Below are 15,067 nucleotides of genomic sequence, written 5' to 3'. Positions count from 1 at the left end.
ATCCTGGAGTATTGGAAACCACACTTGGCGTGGCCAGTGAGGTGCTATCAGGATCATGGTTCCTTTGTCCTGACGGAGCTTCACGAGAGTTTTCGAGAGAAGAGGAAGCGGAGGGAATGCATAAAGCAGCCCGGCTGCCCACGAGAGGGAGAATGCATCTCTGGGCTGCGAGCATTTGCTCCGAATGAGGGAGCAATAATTGTCTACTTTGTGGTTCTGAGGGGACGCAAAGAGGTCTATTTGGGGATAACCCCAGTGTTGTAAGAGAGAGGTCGCTACCGAGGGATTGAGCGACCACTCGTGCGGTTGGAAGACACGACTCAGTTTGTCCGCCAAAACATTGTCCACTCCCGGCAAGTAGGTTGCCCTGAGGTACATCGAGTGGGAGAGCGCTTCCGCCCAAATCTGAGCAGCCTCCTGACACAGCAGGAAGGAGCCTGTGCCTCCCTGTTTGTTGATGTACCACATGGCCACCTGGTTGTCCGTCTGAATCAGGATGACATGATTCGATAGGTAATCCTGAAAAGCTCTGAGAGCATATCGCATTGCTTGAAGCTCCAGGAAATTTATCTGGTGTTTGGATTCCTCTTGAGACCAAGATCCTTGTGTCTGTAGATCATTTACATGAGCTCCCCAGCCGAGGTTGGAAGCGTCGGTGGTGAGAATGAGTTGAGGGTCTGGTAGATGAAAAGGTAGTCCCTGGAGGAGATTGTTCTGATCTTTCCACCAGGTGAGAGACAGACGGAGTGCGTCGGTGATGTGGACAATGGTTGAGAAAGACTGAGTCGCTTGAGTCCATTGTGACCGTAATGTCCAATGCATGACTCTCATGGACAGACGGGCCATTGGAGTGAGATGGACTGAGGACGGCATGTGTCCGAGAAGGACAAGGAATTGCCGAGCAGTCGCTGTGTACTGAGACTGCAACTGGTGAGTGAGAGAAGGCTTTTGCTTGTAAAGTGTCCAAGTCTGCCCCAATGAAAGACAAGGTTTAAGATGGGACTAAAGAGGATTTCTCGTAATTGACGAGAAATCCTAGAGAAATTAGAGTGTGTAGGGTCAAATTCAGGGACGATCGAGCTGCTTGCTGGGTTGGAGCCCTGATTAACCAGTTGTCTAAATAGGGGTAGACGTGAACACCTTCTTTCCGGAGGAAGGCTGCGACAACTACGAGACATTTGGTAAAGACTCGTGGAGCTGACGCTAGGCCAAATGGAAGCACCTGGTATTGGTAGTGCTTTGGGCCAACTAAAAACCGGAGGTACTTGCGATGAGCTGGAGCTATCGCAATGTTGGTGTATGCGTCCTGGAGGTTTAGTGAGCAGAGTCAATCTCCTCTAGGTAGAAAGGAGCCCAAGGTTACCATTTTGAACTTTTCCCGCTGGAAGTACTTGTTGAGGGCACGTAGGTCCAGAATTGGACGAAGGCCCCCGGATTTTTTGGGGATCAAAAAGTACCAGGAATTAGAGATGTGAATCGTGTGCCCAATCGTCTTAACGATCGGGTTCGGCTAGAGGGGGGAAAAAATCTGATCGTGGGTGATGTGAATCGGAATTGGTTCCGATTCACATCGTTATTTTTTTTGTAGTGAGGCCCGACCCTTTAAAATTAACCCCTTACCTTCCCCCACCCTCCCGGACCCCCCCAAAACCTTTTACGATTACCTGGTGGTCCAGTGGGGGCGCGGGGACCGATCTCCCGCTCTCGGGCCATCGGCGCTATTTTGGCTACTACTCAAAAATGGCGCCGATGGCCCGATAAAAAAAAAACCCACCCGACCCTTTAAAAATGATCCCTTAGCTTCCCCCACCCTCCCGAGCCCCCCAAAACATACTTGGTGGTCTAGTGGTGGTCCCGGGAGCGATCTCCCATTCTCAGGCCATCGGCTGCCACTCATAAAGATGGCGCCGATGGCCCTTTGCCCTTACCATATGACAGGGTATCCGTGCCATTGGCCGGCTCCTGTCACATGGTAGGAGCACTGGATGGCCGGCGGCAGCCATCTTTAAATACGGAGGTGGCCATCTTTAAAGATGGCGCCGGCCAGCCAGTGCTCCTACCATGTGACAGGGGCCAGCCAATGGCACAGATACCCTGTCATATGGTAAGGGCAAAGGGCCATCGGCGCCATCTTTATGAGTGGCAGCCGACGGCCTGAGAATGGGAGATCGCTCCCGGGACCACCACTAGACGACCAGGTATGTTTTGGGGGGATCAGGATGGTGGGGGAAGCTAAGGGGTCGTTTTTAAAGGGTCGGGTGGGTTTTTGTGTTTTGGTTTTTTTTTGGTTTTTTTTTAATCGGCGCCATTTTTTAAGTGGCAGCCAAAATGGCGCCGATGGCCCGAGAGCGGGAGATCGGTCCCCGCGCCCCCACTGGACCACCAGGTACTCGTAAAAAGTTTTGGGAGGGTTCAGGAGGGTGGGGGAAGGTAAGGGATTCGTTTTATAGGGTCGGGTGGGTTTAGGGTTTTTTTTGGTGTGCCGGTTTTCCCCGCCCTCCCCCGATTTACGATTTTTTCACGATAAATCGGGGGAATTTCTATTGTATCGCGACTCTTAACATTTTTGATGATTTAAAATATATCTGACGATTGTTTTAAATCATCAAAAAACGATTCACATCCCTACCGGGAATAGAACCCTAGGCCTTGCTGCGAAAGAGGAACGGGTTCTATTGCTCTTAACTGGAGAAGAAGGGAGACCTCCTGCTCCAGAAGGACAGAGTGGTCGGATACTCCCCATACTTGTAGCGGTGGGGAGTCCGATGGAACAGCAAGAAAATTCAGATGGTAACCCTGAGCAATGATTGCCAGCACCCATTGGTCGGTTGTGATGGCTTGCCACATTCCAAGAAAGCGGCATAGTCAACCTCCTACTGGTATGGCTGGCAGAGGGATCAGGCTACTGCTCTCGAAGTGAAAGTCAAAAGCCTGAAGCAGGCCCCGGTTGGGGAGCTGCTTGAGACTTTTGTTTGCGAGGCTGGCGAGGCTGGGACTTATGATAGGTCCTTGTCACTCGGGTCCTTGTCGGTGGAGGATAGTACTTCCTTGGCCGGAAGAAAGACTTCTTAGGGTCCTTCTTGTAGGGCTGTCTAGACGGGAAGTCAGAAGGTATCAATGAGAGCTGTTTGAGGGTCTCATGATGATCCTTTAACTCAGCAACTATTTGCTGCATCTGTTCACCGAATAAACTGTCACCAATACAAGGCAGGTCGGAGAGCCTGTCTTGTACTTCTGGCGAAGGTCTGAAGACTTGAGCCAGGCCCAACGCCATGCCGAAATGGCAGTCGCAGACACTCTAGTGGAGGTGTCGAAGATATCGCAAGCTGTTCTTATTTCGTGTTTCCCTACTTCACAGCCCTTGTTGACAAGGGTTTGAAGATGGTCTTGGAATTGGTCAGGCAGGGTTTCAGAGAAGTCCTGTATCTGTTTGAAAATGACCCTGTTGTATTGGGTCATATACAGCTGGTAAGAAGCAATTCTACAGATGAGCATGGCCCCTTGGAACACTCGTCGACCAATATTGTCTAGGAATTTGTGTTCCTCGACAGGAGGGATAGAGGAGTGTGGCTTCGTTCTTTTTGCCTTCTTCTGAGCTGATTCTACCACAACTGAGTGGTGGTCAAGCTGAGACTTTTGAAAGCCCGGGGCTGACTGTACTAGATAAGTAGTGTCAGCCTTCCTGTGTACTGGGGCTACGGATCCAGGATTTTCCTAATTCTTTTTAAGGAGATCAAGAAGAACTTGATGAATGGGAATAGAGGTGATCACTTTAGGGGCATCCAGGAATTGGAGAAGCTCCATCATCTGGTGCCTATCATCTTGTTCCATCTGAAGTTGAAAAGGGACCATCTCAGACATTTCCTTCACAAAATTAATGAAAGAGAAGTCCTCTGGAGGAGAACGCTTTTTACTTTCAGTAGGAGAAGGAGGGGAAGGTAAATCATCGGTGTCTGTGGAGGTATCATCACCCCAAGAGTCATAAGGATCAACAGGCTGACCTGTAGGATGAGAGGGTGGTTGGATACCCGAAGGGCCTGGCTGAGGCTCCGAGAAAATCGAAGGAATCGGCAAGGGCACCGCGGACACCTTGGGGGGCATCGGTGCCGGCATCGAAGGCATCGATGGCGCCGATGTGCGTATCGCCCCCGATGAGTGAATCGGTGGCAAGGGACGGCATGGCATCGATGGCTAAGGCACTACCTCCGAAGGAGGAATGCGGAGCGGTGTTTCTCCTCCCAATGAAGCAGTCATCGGGGAGGGCACCAGAGCCATTGGAGACCCGGGAAGCACCGGTGTAAGGGCAGTCATGAGCGCCTCCATCCGGGAAAGCAGCGGTGCCAGCGCTGCTGAAATCGGGTCGGTGACCGGTTCCACTCTCGGTGCCGGTGTCGGTGCCAGAGGAACCTGGAGTCGTTGCATCGCTTTGTCGATGGCCTCCTGGATCAGCCGGTCCAGTTCTTCCCGGAGACCTGGGGCAATGAGCTCCTGCTCTGTGATGGAAGAGGGAGGCTGAGGCACAGTCGGAGGGATCACCTTTACAGGCGGAATCACGACTCCCAAACCCCGATCGGGTGAGGGTGGCCTCGATGTCCCGGTCGCAGGAGTGGTCGGTGCTGCTCCTGGACGGGGCTTCTTCAACGGTGGCTCGGACGGTGGCGAGGTCGATGATTTCGCTCCCTCGACGGTCCGAGACCTACGGTGCCGATGGCGATGCTTCTCCCTATGATCTCCTCGATCTTGAGGGGGAGGTACGGGAGTCGATGGCTGTGAAGACGTCGATGGCGGGCAGTCACTAGACGGTTGTCGATGGACCAACTTCGACAGTGCCGGTTCAGAGGACGTCGATGCGATGGACGGCGTCGGGGTGTGAGCACGGAAGAGGAGTCCCATCTTCTCCATTCTGGCTTTGCGACCCTTAGGTGTCATGAGGGCACACTTGGTGCAAGTTAGGACATCATGCTCATGGCCTAGACACAAAACACAGACTCCATGAGGGTCTGTGATAGACATGGTGCGAGTACAGTCCGGGCACCGACGAAACCCAGACGCCATGGCCATGGAAAAATCGAGCCGCGGTACGGTCGACGGCCAGTAGGCCGCGAGGGCCAAACTCGACGGTAACCGACAAAAAACGGTGAAAAAACTGCTGCGCGGAAAAAAGAAGACTGAAGGGGGACCCCTGCTGGCTGCAGGGTTGGTGCCATGCTGGGCATGCCCAGTAGGGGCCAGTCAAAGTTCTGGAAACTTTGACAGAAGTTTTCTGTGATTGGCCTCCATCCTGATGATGTCACCCATATGTGAGGACTACCATCCTGCTTGTCCTGTGAGAAAGACCCATTCACTACCACCAGATGACATTATTTACACATGTCATGGCTTATTCAGCACTGCTTATCAACAGGTAAAAAAGCTAGGATTGGAAAATCATGATTTCTTTGCAAACAAATTACTCAGATTAGTACATTGGCCTCTAAATTATAATCCTAACAGTAGGTATGCCTATGGAGGACGAGCAATTAAAGATATTAATCACTAATACCTCATAAATTAAATATAAATTAGATCATAAAAAGAGAATCTTAATCTTTTATTTAACTACCAACTGAACTATCTAAAATTATCTTCGTAATAATAACTTAAAATTTTAGCATCCCGTCCTTCTGCAACCATCTTCCCTCCAACTTTGAACTGTAGTTTAATGAATTAAAATTAAAGCCTGAGAAAATGTATTTTAATGCAATAGAATAGTTGGGAGAATACATTCACAAAGTCAATACATTACTCAACTTACCCTAACATAAGGCTGCTCTACAAGCAATTCCCCTTCATCAGTGTAAGTAAATACAGTGAAGTTTGATGAAAGGCTTTCTCTGTAAATTAACATTTAAGATATAATTAGAAATAGGAAACATCTTTTTTAGGAGCCATAAAGAACATGCTCTAATAAATGTGCATTTTGAAGATTTACAATTAAACTGTGAATTAAGGTATTGCTTTAATAAACTGTTATGAAGGAAAGATTAGGTCATCATGATTTTTCTTAATAACAATGTTGCATTACTGAAATGAAATAAGACTTCAAGGTAAGTTTTATATGTCATGAAATTTACTGCTTCCAAGATGATTCAAGAACAGTTCAAATGGAGAAAGAGGTAATAGATAAGAGTGAATATATGAATAAACTTTAACATTTTCCTAAGTAAAAAAAATAGTTATTGCAGAATAAGAAATGATTGAAGTAATTTTCAACACTGTGCATAACTAAGCACTAGGGATGTGAATCGTTTTTGAACGATTAAAATTATCGTCAGATAATTTTAAAATCGTTCTAAATCGTTAGAGTGCACGATACAATACAAATGCCCCCGATTTATCGTCAGGGGCATTTGTATTGTATCGTTAAATAGGGCACGGGAATTATTTGGGGGAGGGCGGGAAAACCGGCACACCAAAACAACCCCTAAACCCACCCCGACCCTTTAAAACCAATTCCTTACCCTTCCGAACCCCCCAAAATGTTAAATTATCTGGTGGTCCAATGGGGGGGGGGCCCGGCGCGATCTCCCGCTCTCGGGCCATTGGCGCCATTTTGGCTGCCACTAATTAAAATTGCGCCGATGGCCCGATAAAAAAAAAACCCACCCGACCCTTTAAATCGACCCCACCCTCCCGACCCCCCCAAAACCTTTTAAAATTACCTGGTGGTCCATTACTCATCAGCCCCTATTATGGGGCTGATGAGTAATGATGGCCGGCGCCATCTTTAAAGATGGCGCCGGCCATCCAGTGCTCCTACCATGTGACAGGGGCCGGCCAATGGCACGGATACCCTGTCACATGGTAAGGGCAAAGGGGCATCGGCGCCATTTTTATTTAGAACAGCTGATGCCTGGGAACGGGAAATCTGTCCTTGAGGCCCCCCTGGATCTCTCCTCGCCCCGAGGCCCCCCTTGGTCTCTCCCCGAGGCCCCCCTGGACCACCAGTTAATTTTAAAAGGTTTTGGGGGGGTCGGGAGGGTGGGGTCGATTTAAAGGGTCGGTGGGTTGTTTTTTTTTAGCGGCGCGGGCCTCCCTAAAAAAAAAATTAGCGATGTGAATTGGAATCGGAAACGATTCCAATTCACATATCTTAACGATCAGATTTCCCCCCTCCCCCAACCGAATCTGATCGTTAAGACGATCTGGCACACGATTCACATCTCTTCTAAGCACATATATGCAAAAAAAGTGCGTCTAATAATTATACATGTATAAGGAGCAGCAATTTATAAAATATTGATTATCATCCCCTGAAAGTATATACATATGTTTCAATACATACACATTTTTTAATGCAGGGATCTAAACAGTTTATAAACCTATTTTATAAAAGTGCATGTATACATTTTATTTGTTAAATAGCTAATGTGTGTATGCAATAAAGCAAATGTTGCTTAATGTAACAGGTGTTCTCACAGGACAGCAGGATGTTAGTCCTCACATATGGGTGACATCACAGAATGGAGCCCTGTTACGGAAAACTTTCTGTCAAAGTTTCTATAAAGCTTCGACTGACACTGGCAAACTGAGTGCACTGAGCATGCTCAGCCTGCAATTATCTGTGACCACAGGTGTCTCCCCTCAGTCTCGTCATATAGAAAAACGTGCAAGCGAAACTAAAATAATAGTAAAACGTATATAGACCCAACTCCGCAGGGTGGCGGGTGGGTTTCGTGAGGACTAACATCCTGCTGTCCTGTGAGAACACATGTTACAGGTAAGCAACATTTGCTTTCTCACAGGACAAGCAGGATGGTAGTCCTCACATATGGGTGAGTACCGAGCTGATGATGCCCGAGAGTGCATCAAATGCACCCAAGACGCGCAAAAGGCACAACGACGGGGGTGGAATTTGGTAAGGAGGGCATCCTGAAACCTTTAACGGGTTGGTGGAAGGATGTTGGGTAGTTAAACTGAAAAGAAGATGAGTAGACGGACTGGCCAAACATGGAAGCATGCCGGCCAGTCGTATCTAAGCAATAATGGGCTGCGAAGGTATGGAGAGAGCTCCAGGTCGCAGTGGTACAAATATGTACAAGCAGCACCGGCCAAAGGTGAGCTATTGAGGCTTGGACGGCCCCAACAGAGTGTGGTTACACACAGTGTTATAGTGAAATGCCTGCTTGTTGGTAGGAAAAAGAGATCCAGACCGTCAATTAGGAGGAATAAGTCTGTTTGCTCACTGGAACTCGCAACTTGACTTTTGCCACAGAAGGAAAGAGTTAGGTGTAATTCATATGGAGTGTAGTGCGGTCTAGATAGAATGCAAGTGCACTATTACAGTCCAAGGAGTGGAAAACCCTCTTGTTCTGGTGAGAGAGAGGTGTTGGGAAAAGTGGGCAGAGTATATTCTGAGTAAGGTGAGATGCAATGTCTACCTTAAAAAGGATATGAAGTTGAATACGTAAAACCACTCTGTCACGGAGGAACGCAGGGTCAGGTGAGTATGTAACAAGGTGTGTAACTCACTGACCCTGTTGGCAGAAGTGATGTCCTTGAGGGAAATAATTTCTCATGCCAGCTTCCTAAGCAGAGCAGCTAAGAGATTGTGCATGCTTGTGTGTTGGAAAAGCACATTGTCCCTATGCTGTCTGTCTGTATGCACAAAGGTTTGTTGCAGAGACAGTATTGGAAGGCATAAAGGCATAACTCATGGCTCCAAGCTCCAGGAAATTCATGAGAAACACTGCATGGAGCAGAAAAGACGCATATTGGGTTGAGAAGATGTTAGTTCAAACTCTGCAACCCTGAGTAAATGCAAGCATGAGAAGGAGCAGACTAGGTTTTGGCTCTAGATCTGCAATACGGATGAGGGGCGAAAGGGGTTGAACAGCTTAGACCCACTGATAATTGAATTTCAGTGAATCTAACTCATAACCTCATCTCCCCAGAAAACAGTAATACCACACAAAGTGCACCATCTAACATCTTTGTCACCCAAGCAAGAGATCTAGGAGTATTAATCGACAACCGTTTGAATTTAAAATCATTCATCAACTGCACCACCAAGGACGGCTTCTATAAACTGCAGGTACTAAAAAGAATTAAACCACTCCTTCACTTCCAAGACTTCAGAACGGTTCTCCAAGCCGTAATTTTCTCCAAGATAGATTACTGCAACTCAACTTGCTAGGTCTCCCTTCCTCCTCCATTAAACCTCTTCAGATGCTCCAAAACACGGTAGCCAGAATTCTGAAAAACACCAGAAGAGACCACATCTCTTCCATCCTCAAAAATCTACACTGGCTACCAATACATTTCAGAATCCTCCATAAGTCCATTACCATCATCCATAAAACCATCCATTCCCAAGCCCCTCTTAGCCTTCAAATCCCGCTCAGACTACACTCCTCATCCAGACCCATCAGAGAAGCCTAAAGAGGATCCCTACATGTCCCCCAAATCAAAGTGACACACCACCTCTCCCTCAGGGAACGAGACTTCTCCACGGCGGGACCATCAATATGGAATGCCATTCCACCGGACCTCAGACAGGAACCATGCTTATTGACATTTAGAAAAAGGCTTAAGACATGTTTATTTAGACAAGCCTTTCCCGAAACTTACTGACTCACCCAACGGGCCTAACAGATTGACTGCAACAACCATCAAGATACATTCCAGTGCTATGTAAATAGTTGTTCCTCTTCTTACTGTTAAAACTATTCTGGCTTCTTTCTTTCTTCTCCCAGTTCCTGCTTCCCCTGTTTTATTGTAACTTTCTTGCTTCTCTCCACCTGTTAAATGTTCAAGGTTATCACTCCCCTTGTTACTTGTAAACCAGTATGATGTGATTTTATTATGAATGCCGGTATAGAAAAGCTTTAAATAAATAAATAAATAAATACATAAATAAATAAAATAGCAATTTTGGGTCTATGAGGAAAGTGCATGGTGAAAAATCCCCATGGTCCAACAATGAAAGAATTGAAGGGCTGAGGTTATGGAATATACACGCAGGGACATATAGGAATTTTTCAGAATGTCTGCGCAGTTGCTGGACAAGAAGTTTGTTGTGACTGTGATGTCCAGAAGTGTTCTATATGGGATTTATGGTAGTAAACAGCAATCCCAGGTAGTAGATTTATAGTGAGTCATGAAGAAGATAGAGCTCCTTGCTTGGATTGACTGTGGTTATGCAGCTGTCCATGCAAGGAAAAGTGTGAATGATGTTTTACTCCATAGAGAAACAGCAGTCACCGATAGTGACTTAATGAAATACCCCAGTTGCTGAAGCTGGTGCAACCGGCAGAGCTTGGGATTGTAATATTGTTGACTCATCATGAAGCACATAGAAAGATTAGAGGGAATCTACTTACTGTGGTATGGAAGCATGGTGTCAAGAGATACCATTTTACCTGTGCCTTCTGAAGAAAGGTGGTATTTCTGAAGTCCAGGATGGGTGGAGAGTAACTACTTTCTGTTGAAAGAAAGAATAGTGAAATTAAAACTCCCCAACCCACCCCCCCCTCCCTGCGCTTTGTAGCATCCGGGGGAGTGTACCATGAACCTTGGTATAAAGTGGGGTGGCCGCTCTGATATCCAGCAAGTTGAGAGACCAGGAGGTGTCCAACTGGCGGGGCTGATATAACCTGGATATCATGTAATCTCCCACAGGAGCATGAGCGGTAAAAGTCTTATCCGCATTTCTGTGTGCTGTATAAGAAAACATTGAGACCTGTCGCCAGGTTTCGAGGTGGACTTGCAATTGAGGCAGTGTTTGCTAGATCTTGTGTTTAGCAGACCAGCGAATGCATCTGAAACTTCGGTCCTTAATTAGGAACCAGAAGCCGAGTATTAATCAGTACAGAGTCCCATTGCTGACAACGGGAGGGTGTCCTGATGCAATCCCAAATGATTGGTAGAGAGGTTCTCTTGGTATTGCATTCGACATAGCTAGCTATAGCAATATGTGACACTAATACGGTTCTTGGACGACAAGACAACCTAGAACCTTTCGAACCATGTGGCCCAATTTAGAGAACAGATCTCAATAGGTATGTCGCTGAAGCGGGATTAGAGTACTTACCATCTGACATGGATTGCCGAAGGACGAGCCGGTGAAGATTGATGGCTCCGTGGATTTCAGGAATCATCGAGGGATAGCCTGTAGGACATAGACGTCCGTCTCAACTCTGTAAGCTGGTATGATAGCGCAGGTATAGAGGAGACAGGCTGAGTGTGTCTGACGCTACCACAGTAATTCGTGGAGGGTCAGAACCCCGCACCGGTGTCAGTGGGGAACGCCTCGGGTACAAGGGAGCCATTATGACTCGTGAACCCGGCCTGCTTTGCAGCAGCTCGATGTCTCGTGACGCCAGTGCAGAATTCTTCGGAACTCGGACCGGTGATTCTGGAGCATCAAGGACTACCAGCACTGTGTGGAACAGTGGCGGTGGCAGTGGCGATTTTGCTTGGCCCGGGCATTCTCCAGCACCGAGTAGGATAGCACCGATGTGCTGGATGGCATCAGTGGCGGACGGCCACCGTGCCGGTGACAATAAGTGCCACGGTGCTCGGCCCGGTCTTTCTGCAGCGCCGAGGTGAAAGCCCTCGCTGTCTTGGATGGCAAATGATGATGGACTGTCAGCATGCCTGCACTGCTCCTGGCACTATGTAGTGTCGTAGGCTGATACGGGGCTTTAGTAAAGAACCCAAAGCATGGAGCACTGTGTTTAGGCGAGGGCATTACGTGGAGGTGCTATGTCGGTATTGACAGTATCGGCTGCATAAAGCGGCCTCGACGGTATCGTCAAAAATATATATGAAAAACCGTCGATGACCCGGACAGAGCAACGATATCAGTGACGGAGGCACTGACGGCATCGGCGTAGGTATCGATGGAAATGATGTGGCATCAAAGAATCAAATAGACATCGATGGCATCGAAAAAATGATACCGGCATCGATGGAGTTGATGGCCGCATCGATAAGAGCGACGAAGTCACCGATTGAAACGATGTGGGCATCGACGGCATTGATGGATGGAGGCGGGCATTGACAGCATCGGTGGAATGGCCACGGGCATCGACGGCATGGCCACGGGCGTCGACGGCATTGATGGGATTGACATGGGCATCAATGGCATCTATGGCATCGAGATGGTCATCAATGGCATCGACATGGGCATTGATGGCATCAATATGGGTATCGACCTGGACATCAATGGCATCGACCTGGACATCAATGGCATCAATGGAATCAATGATGGCATCGACAGAACCGACCTGGGCATCGGCATCGATGTAAGCAACGATGGCAACGATGGAATCGTTCTGGGCATCGATGGCATAGATGATGGTATTGATGGAAACAACCTGGGCATTGAAGGATTTGCCCTGGGCAACGATGGTATCAACCCGGGCATCGATGGCACCGACGACACCAAGGTGTGCATCGATGGCAACCATCCGGGCATTGATGGCATCGATGGAACCCAAGGAAAAATCAGTGCCGAGGATGAAAAAACATGGATGGCACTGATAGAATCGATGCGGGGATCGATGGCATCGATGTACCGCGGGGGGAGGGGTATCGATGACATCGAAGAATGCAGGATGGTCTGGAAGGGGGTACCGATGGTAGCACGAAGGTACCGAGGGAATCGATGAAGACATGGATTCGAGAGAGGCCCTGGCGGCAACAGTAACCGTGGAAGTCCCTGTCCCAATAGCGTTAATAACCAGGCAGAGGGTCACAGAGGGACACTCGCAGGTTATGTGTGGCTAATTATGAAAACACAGGGAGAGGGAAAGCCGCAATTTGATTGGCAGACTGGGGAAACCGTAGTGAGGTGACAGGAACCGACCGAAAAACAGGGCATAGTACTCACCGAGCATTTAATAAATGTACGCGAAGGGAGACCCCTGCAGGGAAAAAGTGTTTGTGAAGTAAAAGTTTAAGTGTTTCCTTGTGTAAAAATTGTTAAATTTTCTCACAGAGCTCCTAACCGCTATGCTTACTGCAGAGCGGAAAAAAGAAGACTGAGGGGAGACACCTGTGGTCACAGGGATAATTGCAGGCTGAGCATGCTCAGTGCACTTAGTGTGCCAGAGTCAGTCAAAGCTTTATAGAAACTTTGACAGAAAAGTTTTCCATAAGAAGGCTCCATCCTGTGATGTCACCCATATGTAAGGACTACCATCCTGCTTGTCCAGTGAGAACCCTGTTTATGTGTGATAGCAGGTATTTTATAAATTAGCCTGATGTATGCACATATCTTGCTTAAGAAAATACTTATTTGTACATGTGACTGTTGCAATGCAATGGGAGGAGCGCTAGGGGGTGCTCCCCATTGCGGGACAAGGTGTGTGTGCCCTTGCAGTGAGACAAACCCCTGCTGGGTAGACAGGAGGAATCTGGAGGCCCTGACCCTCCACCAAACCTGCACGCTTCCGTGAGGCCACCAACACAATGGTGGTCTCGGAGTCCAAGCCCTTTCGGACCTGCTGCTGGGTAACGGCAAGAAGCGGCAGGCCAGACAGAGGTCAAGGGCGGATGAAAACATCTTGGCACAGGACGAAAAGATGAAAACTTAAACAGGCTAAAACTTGGATAAAGAAGGATCCAGGCAACTCTATGCAGGAACCGTCTTGGACTGAACTTCTTAGACCCAGCAAAACAGGTCAGAGAGGTTGGACTGAGGATGATCCACAGAAAGGAGGAGCTGGACCAAGACATACAAGGCCAAGCCAGGCTAAAAACATGGAAGTAAAAGGTCCGGAACTCTCAAGAGAGCGTAGGGCCTCCCGCCACTCACAGACACTCAATTAAGAGCAGCACGGAGAGGAGGAGTCCAAGAACTGAGAAAGGTGGACCGGTGAGCAAGGTCCCTCAGGCGCTCTACACAGCCCAGCCGGGCTGGTCGCAGACCACACTGTCCCCTACATGCCCTACACAGCCAGCCAGCTGGTCGCAGACCATGAGGGGAGTGGGGCCTGCCCAGGAAAGGGCAAACATCTGGACATCAAGGACGGAGGACGTCAGGAACATTGAAGACACCTACTAAAAAGACAGAAACCATCTAGCCATCCAGCAGATAATATCCCATCGAATTTTTTACTTCTCATTCCAAACACGATCTCAGGACCTTTAACAAGTATCATAAACTGCCTTCTTTTTTTTTTTTTTTTTTATTTATAGTTTATTAGAATTTTCACAAATCATATAAAATGCAAAAATCAAGGAACAAATTTGTGAGTAACACAATTATCTCTAGTAACATATCAAGAACGTTTAAACATACCACAATTTTATAGTCCACCAAATGGGAGGAACTCCTATGAAAAACTTAGGAAAAAATAGTAATTCTAAACAATTACATTAGCGGGATATAAATTTTTGCAGTTAAACTATCTCAGCCTCTTTCTTTATCTACCAAGAAATTTTCCAAATGAGCTGGTTCTTGAAAGATAAATTTATTTCTTTGATGTACTACCACGCATTTACAGGGGAACTTAAGAAAAAATGTAGCCCCTAAGGAGACAACTCTAGGCTTTAATACAAGAAATTGTTTCCTCCTGAATTGCGTGGTTCGTGACCACATCTGGAATATTGAACTTTATATCCACAAAACAAAATTTCCTTATTTTTAAAGTATTTTTGCATAATATTAGCCTTATCTTTCTCTCTACAGAATGTACTAGCAATGTGGCTCTCTGTGGAATATCATCTATAGATGATTCTAGGAAAGAAGTTAAATTAGGGGATATTTGTTGTATATTATCCATCCCTTCTTCTCCTTCCTGAGCTTTATTCTAGAGTTTAATACATAATATATTTTGAAATCATTTGATCATCAAAATTTTGTATTGACAGATTTCAATTAAATACTTTTTTAACAGCTCGGAAGCAGAGAGGAGTCTAGTCATAGGAAAAATTTAAAAAACCTTAAGTTTTTACTCTGTGCTCATTCTCCAGGCTTCTCTAACTGCCTGTGAATGACCCAGGCTATCCTTAATAAAGGAATTATTAGCCGTTTGTAAAGTTGCAATCTGCATGGTAGTTGTCCGTTCCTAGCTCTTCC

General features: G+C 47.2%; 1 long non-coding RNA gene across 1 annotated transcript in view; it reads right to left on the bottom strand.

Annotated features, from left to right (window-relative positions):
- LOC115091628 overlaps nucleotides 1-5,871 on the bottom strand; it is a 94,278-nt gene extending 88,407 nt beyond the window's left edge. The window contains exon 1 of the long non-coding RNA XR_003856787.1: nucleotides 5,795-5,871. This is a non-coding gene — a long non-coding RNA (uncharacterized LOC115091628). The remainder of the gene's footprint in view (nucleotides 1-5,794) is intronic.
- Nucleotides 5,872-15,067: the final 9,196 nt, after the last annotated feature.

The sequence above is a fragment of the Rhinatrema bivittatum genome, chromosome 5 (assembly GCF_901001135.1).
Source record: "Rhinatrema bivittatum chromosome 5, aRhiBiv1.1, whole genome shotgun sequence".
Classification (NCBI taxonomy): Eukaryota; Metazoa; Chordata; class Amphibia; order Gymnophiona; family Rhinatrematidae; genus Rhinatrema; species Rhinatrema bivittatum.
This window is presented reverse-complemented; position numbering and strand designations above follow the sequence as displayed.